The sequence below is a fragment of the Aotus nancymaae genome, unplaced genomic scaffold (assembly GCF_030222135.1).
Source record: "Aotus nancymaae isolate 86718 unplaced genomic scaffold, 86718_ANA_hifiasm-v0.15.2.pri h1tg000002l, whole genome shotgun sequence".
In the NCBI taxonomy this organism is placed as follows: Eukaryota; Metazoa; Chordata; class Mammalia; order Primates; family Aotidae; genus Aotus; species Aotus nancymaae.
The window spans coordinates 12,382,537-12,398,467 of record NW_026988413.1 but is presented as its reverse complement, the minus strand read 5'-3'; positions in this window follow the sequence as shown (position 1 = coordinate 12,398,467).

The following is a 15,931-nucleotide window of genomic DNA, read 5'->3' as shown; positions in this document are numbered from 1 at the left end:
GAATAAATGGAGTGTTCTTCTCTTCAGGCATTAATCCTTTCTTTGTGTTAAAAACAACCCAATTATACTTTCAGTTATTTCAAAATGTACAGTATATTATTGCTCATGTTGTCACCTTTTTGTGCTATCTAACACCAGATCTTATTCATTCTGTCTAATTGTGTTTTTGTGCCCATTAACCAATGCCATTCCCCAACTCACTACCCTTCCTAGCCTCTGGTAACCATCATGATACTGTCTCTGTCCAAGAGTTCAATTGTTTTAAATTTTTTAGCTCCCACAAATAAGTGAGGATATACAAAGTTTGTCTTTCTGTACCTAGCTTATTTCACCTAATATAAAGACCCCCATCCATGTTGTTGCAAATGACAGAATCTAGTTGTATTTTATGACTGAATAGTACTCCACTATGCATATGGACTACGTTTTCGTTATTCATCTGTTGATGAAAAGTTAGGTTATTTCCAAATCCTAGCTATGACAAATAGTAATGCAATAAACATGGAGGAGCAAGTATCTCTCTGATATACTGATTTCCTTTGAGTATCTAGCAGTGAGATTGCTAAATTATATGATAGTTCTACATTTAATTTTTTTGAGGAACATCCAAACTGTTCTTCATAGTGGTTGCACTAATTTACATTCCCAACAAGGGTTTACAAGAATTTCATTTTGTCCACATCCTCGCTAGCATTCATTACTGCCTGTTTTCTGAATGTTAGTCATTTTAACTGGGGTGAGATTATAACACATTGTAGTTGTGATTTCTGTTTCTCTGATTATCAGTAACAATGAGCATATTTTCATTTGCCTGTTTGCCATTTGCATGTGTTCTTTTGAGAAATGTCTATTCAGATCTTCTGCCCATTTTAAAATTAGATTATTAGATTTTTTCTACAGTTATTTCACTTCTTCTATATTCTTATTAATAATTCCTGTCAGATGGTAGTTTGTAAATATTTTCTGCCATTCTGTCAGGTGTCTTTTCATTTTGCTGATCGTTTCCTTTGTTGTGAAAAAGTTTTTTAACTTGATGTGATCCCATTTATATATTTTTGCTTTGGTTTGCACCTGTGAGGAATTAAAGAATCTTTGCCCAGTGCAATGTCCTGGAGAGTTTCTCCAATGTTTTCTTTTAGTGGTTTTATAGTGTGAGGTCTTCAGTATAGGTCCATTTTTATCCATTTGTTTCAACCCATTAGATTTAATCCATTGTGATTGGATCTGTGTATGTAGTCAGAGATAGTGGTCTAGTTTCATTCTTCCATATGGATATCACGTTTTTCCAGCATTGTTTATTGAAAAGACTGTTCTTTCCTCAATGTATATTCTTGGCACCTTTATTGAAAATGAGTTCACTTTAGATGTATAAATTTGTCTCTAGGTTCTCTATTCTGTTCCACTGATATATGTGTATGTGTCTATGTCAGTACCATGCCATTTTGTTCACTATAGCTCTGTAGTATAATTTAAAGTCAGATAATGTGATTCCTGTAGTTTTATTCTCTTTGTTTAGGAAAGCTTTGGTTATTCTGGGTCTTTTGTGGTTTCATATAAATTTTATGATTTTATTTTCTATTTCTGTAAAGAATGTCACTGGTATTATGATAAGGATTGCATTGAATCTGTAGATTATTTTGTACAGTATAGCTATTTTAACAATATTGATTCTTCCAACTCAAGAACATAGAATATCTTTTGATTCTATTGTGTCTTCATCAGTTTTTTGCATCAATGTTTTATTGTTTTTATTGTAGACATCATTAATTTCTAAGTTTATTCCTAGGTATTTTATTTTATTTGCAGCTATTGTAAATGATATTAGTTTCTTCATTTTTTTTCAGATTGTTCTTTATTGGCATATAAAATGTTACTGATTTTTGTATGTTGAATTTGTGTGCTGTAACTTTACTGAATTTGTTATCAGTTTTAATATTTTTGGTGGAGTCTAGCTTTTTCCAAATGTAAGATCATGTCATCTGCAAACAAGGATAATTTGACTATTTCCTTTCTAATTTGGATGCCCTTTATTTCTTAGTCTTGTCCAATTGCTCTAGTTAGGATTCAACTATGTTGAATAGTGATTGTAAAAGTGGATATCCTTATTTTGCTCCAGATCTAAGAGAAAATTATTTCAGCATCTTCTCATTTGATATGATACTAGCAGTGGGTCCATCATATATGGCTTTTATTGCGTTTAGTTATTTTTTTGTATTTGGTTTTTTGAGGGTTTTTGCTGTGATGAGATGGTGAATTTCATCAGATGCTTTTTCAGCATCAATTGAAATAATCATATGGCATTTGTCCTTCATTCTGTTGATGTGATGTGTCACACTGATTGCTTTGTATATGCTGAATTATCCTAGTATCCCAGGGATAAATCTCACTGAGTCATAATGAATGATCTTCTTAGTGTGTTGTTGAATTCAGCTTGCTAGTATTTTGTTGAAAAATTTTCCATCAGTCTTTATCAGGGATACTGGCCCGTAGTTTTCTTGGTTTTATGGGTCTTTGCCTGTATTTTGTATGAACGTAATATGGCCTCATCGAATAAATTTAGAAGTATTTTTTCCTCCTCTATTTTTTGGAATAGTTTAAGTAGGATTAGTATATGTTCTTCAGTTAAATTCAGCAGTGAAGCCAGAGGATTCTGGGTTTCCTTTGCTGGGAGTCTTTTTTATTATGGCTTTGATCTCATAACTTGTTATTAATATGTTCACATTTTTAATTTCTTTATGATTCAATCTTGATAAGTTTCCCAATTTAAAACTACACTACAAGACTACAGTAACCAAAAGAGTGTGATACAAAAAAATAGATGCATAGACCAGTGAAACAGGTTAGAGAAACAAGAAATAAAACCACAGATATACAGCCATCCGATCTTCAACAAAGTTGACAAAAAGAAGCAGAAAGGAAAGAACTCTCTATTAAATAAATGGCACTGGGATAAATGGCCAGTCATATGCAGAAGATTGAAAGTGAATCTCTTTTTTTTACCATACACAAAAACAAACTCAATATAATTAAAGACTTAAATTTAAAACCTAAAACTATAAAACCTATACAAGAAAATCTAAGAAATATCATTCTGGACACAGGCCCTGGTAAAGATTTTATGACAAAGATGCCAAAAGCAATTGCAACAAAAACAAATATTGACAAGTTGGAAACTAATTAAAGAGTTTTGGCACAGTAGACAGACAACCTATAGAATGGGGGAAAATATCTGTAAACTATTCATCTGACCAAAGTCTATCTAGAATCTCTAAGAAACTTAAACTAACATGCAAAACAAGTAACCCCATTAAAATATAAGCAAAAGACATGAATAGACACTTCTTAAAAGAAGACATACACAAAACCAAGTATATGAAAAAAATGCGGGCCGGGCGTGGTGGCTCACGCCTGTAATCCCAGCACTTTGGGAGGCCGAGGCGGGTGGATCACAAGGTCAAGAGATCGAGACCATCCTGGTCAACATGGTGAAACCCCGTCTCTACAAATACAAAAAATTAGCTGGGCATGGTGGCGCGTGCCTGTGATCCCAGCTACTCAGGAGGCTGAGGCAGGAGAATTGCCTGAACCCAGGAGGCGGAGGTTGCGGTGAGCCGAGATCGCGCCATTGCACTCCAGCCTGGGTAACAAAAGCGAAACTCTGTCTCAAAAAAAAAAAAAAAAAAAAAAAAATGCTCTATATAAGAAATTGTTGGAGAAATGCAAATTAAAACTGCAATGAGATACCATCACACACAATTCAGAATGGCCACTATTAAAGAGTAAATAAATAAATAATATTGTGAGGTTGCAAGTAAAAAGGAATGCTTATACACTATTTATCGGAATATAAATTAGTTCAGCTATTGTGGAAATCAGTTTGGAGATTCCTTGAATAACTTAAAACAGAACTACTATTTGACCTAGAAATCCCATTACTAGGTTTGTATCCAAAGGACAATAAATTATTCTACTAAAATATATATGACTTTAGATGTTCATTACAGCACTATTTACAGTAGCAAAGACATGGAATCAACCTAGATAGCCATCAATTGTGGACTGAATAAAGAAAGTGTGGTACATATACACCATGGAATACTACACAGCCATGAAAAAGAATAAAATCACATATTCTGCAGCAAGATGGATGCACCTGAAGGCTATTATCCTAAGTAAATTAACACAGAAACAGAAAACCAAATACCACATGTTCTCACATATAATTAGGGAAACATTGAGTGCACATGGATACAACAAAAAGAAAAATAGACTCCAGGGCCTACATGAGGTTGTAAGGTAGGAAGAGGGTAGGGACTGAAAAAGTATCAAGTACCATGCTTATCACCTGGGTGATGAAATAACCTGTACATAAACCATTCACAAAATGCAATTTACCCATGTAACAAACATGCACGTTTCCCCCTGAACCTAAACATTGGAAAGAAAAAAAATCCTGGTAGATTGTATGTGTCTAGGAATGTATTCATTTCTTCTGGGTTTTCCAATTCATTAGCATATAGTTTCTCATAGTAGCCTCTAAAGATCCTTTAAATTTCCACAGTATTCAATTGTAATACAAATTTCAATTGTAATGTCAGCTTTTTCATCTCTAATTTATTTGGATCTTCACCCTTTCTTTCTCATTGAGTCAGACTAGAGGTTTATTTATTTTGTTTTTCTTTTAAAAAACAAATCTTTATTTTGTTGATTTTTTTTATTCTTTTTTGGTGTAAACAGTTATTGCTATAATTTTCCTCCCTTAATACTGCTTTCACTATATCCATAGGTTTTTGTATGCTGTGTATCCATTTTATTTGCTGTAAGAATTTTAAATTTTTTTCTCAATTTTTTCTTTAACCCACTGGTCATTCAGGAGCATATTGTAAACTTTTCCAAATTCCTATTGTTATTGATTTCTAGTTATATTTTATTGTGGTCAAAGAAGATGCTTGATTTTATTTCAAGTTTTTGAATACTTTAAGACTTGTTTTGGGATGTAACGTGGACTATGCTTGAGAAGAGTTTATGTGGTAAGGAGAGGAGTGTGTATTCTGCAGCTGTTGGAAGAAATGTTCTGTAAATATAAATTAGGTCTATTGTTCTATAGTGCAGATTAAGTCTGATATTTCTTTGTCTATTTTCTGTCTGAGAGGTCTGTCATATGCTGAAAGGAGATGTTGAAGTCTCCAGGTATTATTGTATTAGAATCTCTCTATTTAATTCTAAAAATATTTGCTTTGTATATCTAGGTGCTCAGTGTCAGGTGCAAATATATTTGGAATTGTTATATCCTCTTCCTGAATTGACCCCTTTATTATTCTGTAATGACCTTCTTTGCCTCGTTTTACAGTGTTTGTCCTGAAATCTATTTTGTCTAATCTAACTACAGCTACTACTGCTCTTTTTGGGTTTCTATTTACATAGAATATCATTTTCCATCCACTATTTTCAGTCTATATATGTCTTTATAGGTGTAATATGTTTTGCCTAGGCAGCAGATCATGGAGTCTTTTTATTTTATTCATTCACTCACTCTGTTTTTTGATTGGTGAGTTTTGTCCTTTTACATTTAATGTTATTATTGAGAGTAAAGACTTATGACGGCCATTTTGTAATTTGCTTTCTGAATGTTTTGTGTCTTCTCTTCCTTCTTCTCTTCCCTCCTATCTTCCTTTTAGTGAAGGTGATTTTCTCAGGTGGTATGTTTTCATTGTTTGCTTTTTATTTTTGTGTATCTGTTGTAAGTTTTTCAATTTCAGGTTACCATGAGGTTTGTAAGGAATATCTTTTTTTTATAAATATTATCTTATAATTTGTTATTTTAAACTGATGACAACTTAACACTGATTACATAAACAAGCAAACTACATACAATATAAAAAAAAATCCCAATAAGAACTCTACACTTTAACTTCATCTTTAAAAAGCTAAAGATTAACTTTTTAATCTTTAACATTTTGTGGTTGCTATGTATATTTTATTATATTGTCTATGTCTTGAAAAGTTCTTATAGTTATTATTTTTGGTAGGTTTTTCTTTAGTCTTTCTACTCAAGATATAAGTTGTTCACATACAATACTAATGAATTTGTGATATTCTGTGTTTTTCTGTTTATTTACTGTTATAAGTGAGATTTGTACTTTCAGATGATTTCTTATTAGTCCTTAATGTCCTGTATTTCAGATCAAAGAACTCCCTATAGGATTTTTTGAAGGACAAATCTAGTGTTGATAAAATCCCTTAGCTTTTGTTTGTCTGATAAAGTCTTTATTTCTCCTTCATGTTTGAAGGATATCTTCTCTAGATATATTATTCTAGGATAAAAGGTTTTCCCTTTAGCACTTCAAGCATATTATGCCAATCTCTCCTAGTCTGTAAAGTTTTCACTGGGAAGTCTACTGTCAGATGTATCAGAGGGACTTTGTATGTTATTTGTTTCTTTTCTCTTTTTGCTTTTAGGATTCTTTCTTTATCCCTGACCTTTGGGAGTTTGATTATTAAATTTCCTTGAAGTATTCTTATTTGTGTTAAAAATAAGAACAGCTTAGTGTTCCATAACCTTTTTGTACTTGAATATTGATATCTTTCTCTAGATTTAGGAAGTTCTCTGTTATTATCTTTTTAATAAGCTTTCTACCTTAATCTGTCTCTCCACCCTCCCTCCTGTCAGTAATTCTTAGATTTGCCCATTTGAGGCTATTTTCTAGAATCATAATCATCCTTGATTGTTTTTAAAATTTTTTTCTTTTGTCTCCTCTGACTATTTTCAAATGGCCTGTCTTTAATCTTACTAATTACTTATTCTGCTTGATCAAGTCTGCTGTTGAGAGATTCTGACACTTTCTTCAGTGTCAATTGAATTGTTTAGTTCTAGAATTTCCACTTGATTATTTTTAATTATTTCAATTTGTTTGTTGAATTTATCTGATAGGATTCTAAATTCCTTCTCTGTGTTGTCTTGGATTTTGTTGAGCTTCCTCAAAACAGCTATTTTTAATTCTCTGTCTGAATGGTCACATATCTCTGTCTCTCCAGAATCTGTGACTGCCACTCTAGTTAGTTAGTTTGGTGGGGCCATGTTTTCTCGGATGATCATGATGCTGGTGGATGTTAATAAGTGTCTGGAAATTGAAGTTAGTCATTTATTTTAGTCTTCATAGCCTAGGCTTGTTTCTACTTATTCTTTTTGTGAAGGCTTTCCAGGTATTCTAGGGGACATGGGTCTTTTGATTGACATCTTTGGTAACTGCACCCATATCTACTTTAGTGGCCACCTCAAGCCCAGTAATCATGGAGCTACCACATTGGTGGTCTTCAGGAAGGTCTGTAAAAGTTCTGTAGATTGCCAGGCAGAGACACTTGCGCTTTCCCCTTACTTTCCCTCAAACAAATGGAGTCTGCCTCTCTTTCTGTGCTGAGCTGCTTGGATCTTGAGGAGGAGTAACACAAGCACCTCTGTGTCCAGCACCACTGAGACTGTGTCAGACCTGAAGCAAGCTCAACACTGGTTCTCACCCAAGGCCTGCAATGAATACTGCCTGGCTTTCCTATGTTCACTCAGAGCCAGCGGGGTCCGTACTCATCAGCTGGTGAATCTAAACAGGCTTGGGTCCTACCATTCAAGGTAGCTAGTCCACGCCTAGCCCCTGGTGCATCTGGGAATGATGTCTGGGAGTCAGGGCCTGGAGTCAGAAACCTTAGAGAGCTACATGGTGCTTTCTTCTACTGCAGCTGAGCTGGCACCCAAGTTGCAAGAGAAAGTGCTTCCCACTATTCCTTTCCCTTTCCTCAAGCCAAGGAGTCTCTTCTTGTGGTTACCAGGCTCACAGAGAGTACTGCCTGGTTACGTCCAATGTTTGCTCAAGGCCCAAGGTCTTCTTAGCTTCCGGTAAATGCTGCCAGTTATGAGACTCTTCCTTCAGGACAGTGTGCTCCCCTCTGGCTCCGGGCAGATCCAGAAATGTTGTCCAGGAACCACAGCCTGCAATGAGGGACCCCAGGAGCCTACTTGATGCTCTACCCCACTGTGGCTAAGCTGATACCCAAGCTGCAAAACAAAGGTTTCTCTTCTCTCTCCTTTCCTAAGGCAGAAGGGGTCTCTCCCCATGGCCACCACAGCTGGGAATGTTCTGGGTCACACCAGAAGCCAGCATGGCTCTGAATCTCATCCAAGGGCCACAGTGAGTACTGCCTGGCTACCACGGCTGATTCAAGGCAGGTGATGATTTCTGCCAGGATTGAATCTTTCCCTTCAAAGTAGTGGCTTCCCTTTTGGCCCAGGGTACATTTCGAGATGTTGAACAGGAATGAGGACCTGAGATAGGGGCCTCAGGACTGTACCTGGCACCCTATCTTACTATGGCTGAGCTAGTATCCAACTTGCAAGACATAGTCCTCTTTACCCTTCTCTGTCCTTCCCTCAAGCAGAAGGGTGAAGTCTTTCCTGGAGCTTTGAGCTGTGGCTTCCTGCGGTTGGGAATGGGTGGAGCATAAACATTCCTTTGGTCACTGTGGCTGGTGTCTCGCTGGGTCATGTGCCCTCAATTGGCTGGCTCTGAGCATATCGTAGCACCAGGACTTGCACAAGAATTGCAGTCCTTATGGCCTAGACTGCATTTCAAGTTTTCATGTTTATGTAGGACCTGAGAGCATTTTAGTCCACAATAGTGAGGCTGGCTGGAACTCAGGTTCACCACTAGGATGGACAATTTGCCTCTGGATTGAGCTGGTTTAAATGCTCCCTCCATGGGCACCAGTTGAATCCTGTCGCTTGCTGCTTTCCTCTGTGAAAGGGCAGCACTGAGTTTCCATGGAAAGTCCCACAGTCACTGCACTGTCCCTCCCCCAAGCACATAGATTCAAGCAGCCATTGATAGGGGATGGATGAGAGGTGGTGTCAGCAACTCGACTCTTTCCTACCTTCTTCAGTTCCTCTTTTCTTGATATAATTTTAAACATATATAATGATCACTCACCTGCTTTTTGGTTCTTATGGAGGTGTTTTTGTGTGGATAGTTTTTTAATTTGGTGTTCCTGTGGCAGGGGCAATTACTGGAAGCTTCTCTTTGGCCATGTTGCTCTGCCTCCTCATTTACCATCTAATTTTTTTTAATTGCTACTTTTGTGAAATCCTGGCATTGTATTATCTAAGAATCTCAGTGTCTGAGGTTGTTTGATTTTGCTTCTCTAGTTTTGTTTTGTCATAATGCATAATAGGAAAACTGGGAAATGTTTCTTTATGGGCAGTTAGGAATGTGCCATTCTATGCAGAACTTAAAACTAGTTTTAATTACTTAAGCTAATACATTTATGCCAAATCAAAGAGTAAGTCTTTCTAGAGTTTTCATTTCCTAATATTTCCAATACATCTAAACCAAAAAAGAGATATTAAGTATTTTGATTTCAGAAGGTTTAAACACTTAATAACTAAACCTTATTAAACTGAGGGGACTTATTTTCTTGCTCCTCTCCATGAAAACATATTCCATATGAGGAAGTTAGTAAAGATAAATGGATTGTTTACTGAAGAAAAACATAGAGCACTAATCATAGGTACTGTAATTAAATTACAAAGCAAATAAAAATATTGAAATGCCAAGCAGTATTCCAAATTATTGTTTTTTATATGTATACGATTTGGTATTAAGCACTATAGCCCCATGCTTAACAGCAATTGCATCCTTTTTTGTAAATTTTGTAGAATATAAATTCAGAATATAAAAAGAAAAATAAAAAAATACACAATGTACAGGGGAATTGGGAGTTTGCTTTTGGTTAAGAACTTATATATTAATGAGACGAACTAGAAACAAATTGAAATTTCAGGAGTGGGAATAGGCATATTTAGAAAACTCTTTCAAATTAAGAGATTTTTCTTTTTTTAATGGCTTGTCTTTTTTAATTCATGGTTAACTTTTTCATTTATTTTAGTCTCCTCCATAAAATGTTTTCATAAAAACATTTTTTAGTCTTTTAGATTATATAATTTTAAAATGCCTAGAACAAACACGTTACATTCACTAAGATATATATTTATATATGTGTTACACTAAAATTTGATTGCTATTTTCTTTAATAACTGCATACAGAAAATTGCATAAAAACTACATGGGAGTTGCATTAAATAAACTGGCTAGCATTCCTTACCATGTCTTACATGCCTATTTGACAGTAGGAGTAGTCTCTTCCAATAGTGGTGATTCTTAAAATTTATTATATTTAAGCTTGAAAAAAAATCCTAGAATAATAGCATTCATATATACACTCCAGGCTCAAACAACCCAAAGTCATGACATAATATATTAAATAACATTTTTCAAGGCATTAAAGATATGTAATTAAGGACAGTGCTCCCCATAGATGGAAACCAACGAGGTGACATTGACGCAGTATCCTGTCTGTAAACAATTTCCTGCCTGGATGCCTGTGATCCCAATTAGTCAGGAGGCTGAGACAGGAGGCAGAGTTGCAGTGAGCTGAGTTGGTGCCATTGGACTCCAGCCTGGGCGACAAGAGTAAAATTCCATCTCAAAAAAAAAAAAGAATTTTCTGCCTGTCTGGCAGTGAGAACAAACTCAGGCATGCACAGCACTCCCAATGAGTTGAAGAGAGAGAGTTGACAGTTCATAGGACAAGAGGCTAGAGTTCACAGCCAGTATGCCCAGAGGAGGAAGCTGCACAGAAAAAGCCATCTGCAGATGTGCAGCCATCACCTTGAGTCTGCAGTTGAGTCCTGATCGAGCCATCTGCAGATGTGCAGCCATCACCTTGAGTCTGCAGCTGAGTCCTGATCGAGCCATCTGCAGATGTGCAGCCATCACCTTGAGTCTGCAGCTGAGTCCTGATCGAGCCATCTGCAGATGTGCAGCCATCTCCTTGAGTCTGCAGCTGAGTCCTGATCGGTGCCTCTTTATGAGGAAACTACCTAATGGTTTTCAGAACTCACACAGAGCCAAGTATAGTTCCTAGCTTCACAGGCAGAGTGGAAAACTTCCAGATTCACAGGTTGTTTGGCAGAGTTCTCAGAGGGGATTTGCCTGACCACTAGGGCAAAGTAGGCCCAGAATGCATGTCTTTCTGGTCCTGCTTAACAAAACCTAAAAGTAAGACAGAAAATCACACTCTTTCAGGTAATTCGACTGTGTCCAATAACAAAGCTCAACAGTATTTATAGAAATTTATAGAAGTGCAAAGACACAGACATGACAAGGTAAATATTGCCTGTTTGTGTCTATTCAAACAGGACCAGGTATGAAAAAACCATGGAACTATGACCCATGATAAGGGGAAAAGCCACCCAATCAAAACGAGTCCCAAAACACAAATTGCAGAATTAGTAACAATACCACTGAAACAGTTATTATGTCTGTATTCCATATGCACAGGAAGCTAGAGGAAATGAGTCTGTTAAATAAAACATGGAAATATAAAATATTCTAGAGATAAAACTACAGTATTTGATATGTAATAGATCTGGCAAAATTAACAGCAGATTAGAAATTTCAGAGTAAAAGATTAAGAGACTTGACAACAGACATAAAAATTCTCCAAAAATAAGAAAAGAAAAAGAACTTTAAAATAAATAGTGCATCATCGAGCTGTGGAAGAAATTTGAGCAGTTTACTATAAAGATAATTAGAATCTCAGAATCTCAGAGAGAAGGGGCAGGAAAAAAAGGATAACATTATTAGAAAAAAAAAGTACTTTTTTCCCCAAATTTGATGAAAGCTAAATCCACAGAGCCAAGAAGCTAAGTGAATCCTAAATGTAATGATGACAGAAATTATTTGAAGACACATTAGAGTCAACTTGCTTAAAACCAGGGGTAAATAAATAAATAAGTAGTCAGAGAAAAACCAAACAGTGCATACATAGATATGAATAAGGTAGACTTCTCAGAGGAAGCAAAACAACTCAGAAGTTAGTGAGGCAATATGTCTAAAATAGAGAAGAAATATTTAAAGGAAAATTTTTCAAGGATAAGTACAATGACACCAAATTGAAATCTGGTTATACACAATGGATTAAAGAGTTTAAAGGGATAATTATGTGGATCAATATATAAGTTTTTCTTATGTAAACATTTTTAATTACTTGACTGAAAAACCATAATATTCAATTGCAAGGTTTATAATGTATATATATGACATTAATGACACAATGGATAGTAGAAAAAAATAAAAATACACTTCTGTAAGATTCTTATACCATGCACAAAGTGGTATCATATCACTTGAAAATAGATTATAATAAGTTAAAATTTATAATGTAAGATAAAGAAAATATTGAAAGCAGACAAAAACACAAGCAAACAAAAGAATTGTAGCTAATAAGTCAAACAATAAAGAAAGAACCATAAAATGAACTAAATCTAAAAGGATGCATGAAGAGTAAAAAAGTGGAGCAAGAACAAGTAAGACAAATGGAAAACAGCACATGGCAGATTAATCACCAACTGTAGCAATAATTATGTTAAATTATCTAAACTGTTTAATAATAGCCAGTGATCATTGAAACTGATAAAGAAGCAAGACCCAAGGAAACTCAGTAACTCAATTAAAAATTGACAAAATATTTGAGCAGATGATAGTTTTCTTCTTATTAAAGAGGAAGTATATCTTACAACTCAGAATTTGAAATGTTGAACATTATCGTAAAAAATTGCAGATTATACTAGGAGCAATGGCTCAGCTCTGTAATCCCACCACTTTGGGAGCACTAGATGGTATATATAAAATACTATTGAAAGTAATTCAACATATATATGCTAATACACATTACTCTTTCTCTCTCTCTCTCTCTCTGTGTGTGTGTGTGTGTGTGTGTGTGTGTGTGTGTGTGTGTACGTAAAGTGGCAGAATGGAAGAAGGAACCTAGACTGCAGTGGTTACCACTGTAGGAGAGCATGTGATTTGGAAGGAAGAGAGAAATACACTGTTACTTTGTTGGAAGTTTCGTGCTTACTTTTTAATAATTTTTCTTGTTGTTGACTGAGTTTCGTTCCTGTTGCCTAGGCAAGCGTGCAGTGACACGATCTTGGCTCACTACAATCTCCACCTCCCAGGTTCAAAAGATTCTCCTGCCTCAGCCTCCCAAGTAGTTGGGATTACAGGAACCTGCCACCACACTCAGCTAATTTTGTATTTTTAGTAGAGATGGAGTTTCTACACGTTGGTCAGGCTGGTCTCGAACTCCCAACAGATGATCCCCCCACCTCAGCTGCCCAAAGTGCTGGAATTACAGGCATGAGCCAGCAGGCCCAGCCGTTTTTAATAATTTTTAAATTTATGGTTTGTGGGAAAGAATAGTGCAAATCCTGGAAGAATGAAGAAATAAATGTGTCATGATTGCAGAAATTAGAAAACTCATCTTTCTAAAGTCCATCATTCAAAGAAACAGCAACTATTGCCTTTGTTCTTATCTTCATGGTACAGGTAAGCATCGTCTGTTTTCTGCTCTTGCACACTGATCTCACCTCCTCTTCCTCACCCTAGAGCACCCCCACGCTGTAAGACATGTGCAAACGAAATGGTAACAAAACCACATTTGTATCAGGCCGTTACATGTAATCTCTAGGGAGATGCATCTCACACTTTGTAATTTATTGCATATTATCAACATATCATTAGGAATATATTGACTGTTATGTCTTACGGTTTCTGAAATCTTTAGTATTGTTCTAATGGTTGAATAAGCTAAGCCTAGAGCACAATGCACATCTTCTTCTCAGGCCTCCTGCGCTCACTTTCCTAGAGGGTTGTTTCTTTGTTTCATTTTGTTGCATTTTAAAATAAGTTAAACATTTAATGCTTAAAAAAAAAATTAGTTGTTGTTGTAGAAAATAGTCAACAGATGGTCAGTAGATGGTCACAAAAAATAGGAGCTATTCCTTGCTGAGGTTTCTCTTTGGAGTTATGTGATGCACCTAGAGTACCACTCATGGGGTCTGGTGTGCTGGTCTTTATAGGCGGGGGTTGGTGCCACTCATGGGGTCTGGTGTGCTGGTCTTTATAGGAGGGGGTTGGTGCCACTCATGGGGTCTGGTGTGCTGGTCTTTATAGGAGGTGGTTGGTGCCACTCATGGGGTCTGGTGTGCTGGTCTTTATAGGAGGGGGTTGGTGCCACTCATGGGGTCTGGTGTGCTGGTCTTTATAGGAGGTGGTTGGTGCCACTCATGGGGTCTGGTGTGCTGGTCTTTATAGGAGGGGGTTGGTGCCACTCATGGGGTCTGGTGTGCTGGTCTTTATAGGAGGGGGTTGGTGCCACCTGTTGGCCGTGGCCAGCATGAAGCAATTCAGCACTGTCTTGGTCGGCAAAACAAGGATGTTCTGTCTAACCCTGCAAGAGAGCTTTTTAATTTGAACAGGATTAACTGTGCGTTGTGAAATAGTTATTTTTATTTTAAATATATACATCTTTTAAGAAAACTGACCTGCTCCATATTTTTTTTTATTTTATCCTGTAGCCAAAAGACTTTCTGTGAGAGTATATCACTCGAGATACAATGTAGACCGAGGCAACTTTATAGTTTGATTTACCAAATAGGGGATTTGCATGAACTTCTAAGGAAATTCTCAGCATAAAAACTATTTTGTATCTTTAAATCTAAGATATGAGGCTTACTTTATTAATACTGTATCACACATGTTGACAGTTGTGGAAATTGATTTAAACTATTTTAAAATTACTATCTGCTTGATCATTCTTTGTGCTGTTTTTGTTGCCTCGAGTTCATTCAGATTTTTCTGCTTGTTAATTTGCATGCTCTTGCTTAAGCACAATAATTTTTGAAAATCATGTTTCTGATTCAGAGAAGACATGAGTATTTAGTTTAAAATATCATGAGGGAAGTTTTATGGTCTAAAGTTTAGAGTATCTTAGACTAGATAAAGAAAAACTGGGTTCCTTAATGTAACTGTAACGCGTTGTTTAATGACTGCAATAAATCCTGACGCATTTTTTTATCTCTGCAAAAGAAGAAAAATAATCATTTAATAGTTAACAAACTTCCTCAATTTACAGTCGAGGTTAAAAGTATTCATTTTCATGTTTTGGAAACATAAACCACTTAATCCTGCAAAGTAGCTGTGAAGAAACTTTTTCCCCAGTAATTCACTTAATAAGAAATATGAGAACTTTCAACTTAGCAACTTTTAAGTAAAAAATGCCAAATAATTTGTTTTGTATTGTTTCATACCAAACCAAATGCATAAACTTGCTAGCTTTTTCACGCTTACATGTTGAAAGCTCATTTTTATGTGAGAAAAACAGCTTTTTAAGTTGAAGTTATATGAGTGGATAAGGTAAGTGCATGAATAAAGAAAATATTATAAAAATGTATTTTACCTTTTAAAAGTCTTGATAGGTTTACACAGAAGACTGCAATGCATGATAATTTATCACATAATTGAAAAAAAGAAAACATTTTCCCTATTTTTAGAACTAGCCTGTAAATTAAAATAAACAGGCCAGAATAAATAAGCGTGATTTGGAAAGACAGGAGAGACATAAATAGTGATGTCTGATCTTTTGTCATATGTATTGGAAGTGGGAGTTTAGGAAATGATTTAGTTGTTCCATGTTCTTCTCAGTACTGAAATGCAGGCATAGCAAGAGGGATCATCTGCAGGGCAGAATGAAGGTTAGTGAGAACAAGTGGAGAGGTTTGCATTGCGTTCTACACAATGCTTATGGGTTAATGGACTCTGTGCTATCAGTAATGACAAAGGAAAGGCATCATGTAAATAGAAGTCTGGGCAAGAAAGACTTTTAAATAATAAATAACAATGAGGATTATTTTAGAGTTCCTTTGTTTGAATAAGTTATATTACGTATTGAGGAAATAGGGAATTTTAGCAGTTTAAGTTTGGGTAATGAAAAGGGGGAGATGTTTGGAAAGGGAATGAACAGTAATACTGATTATCAGTATACA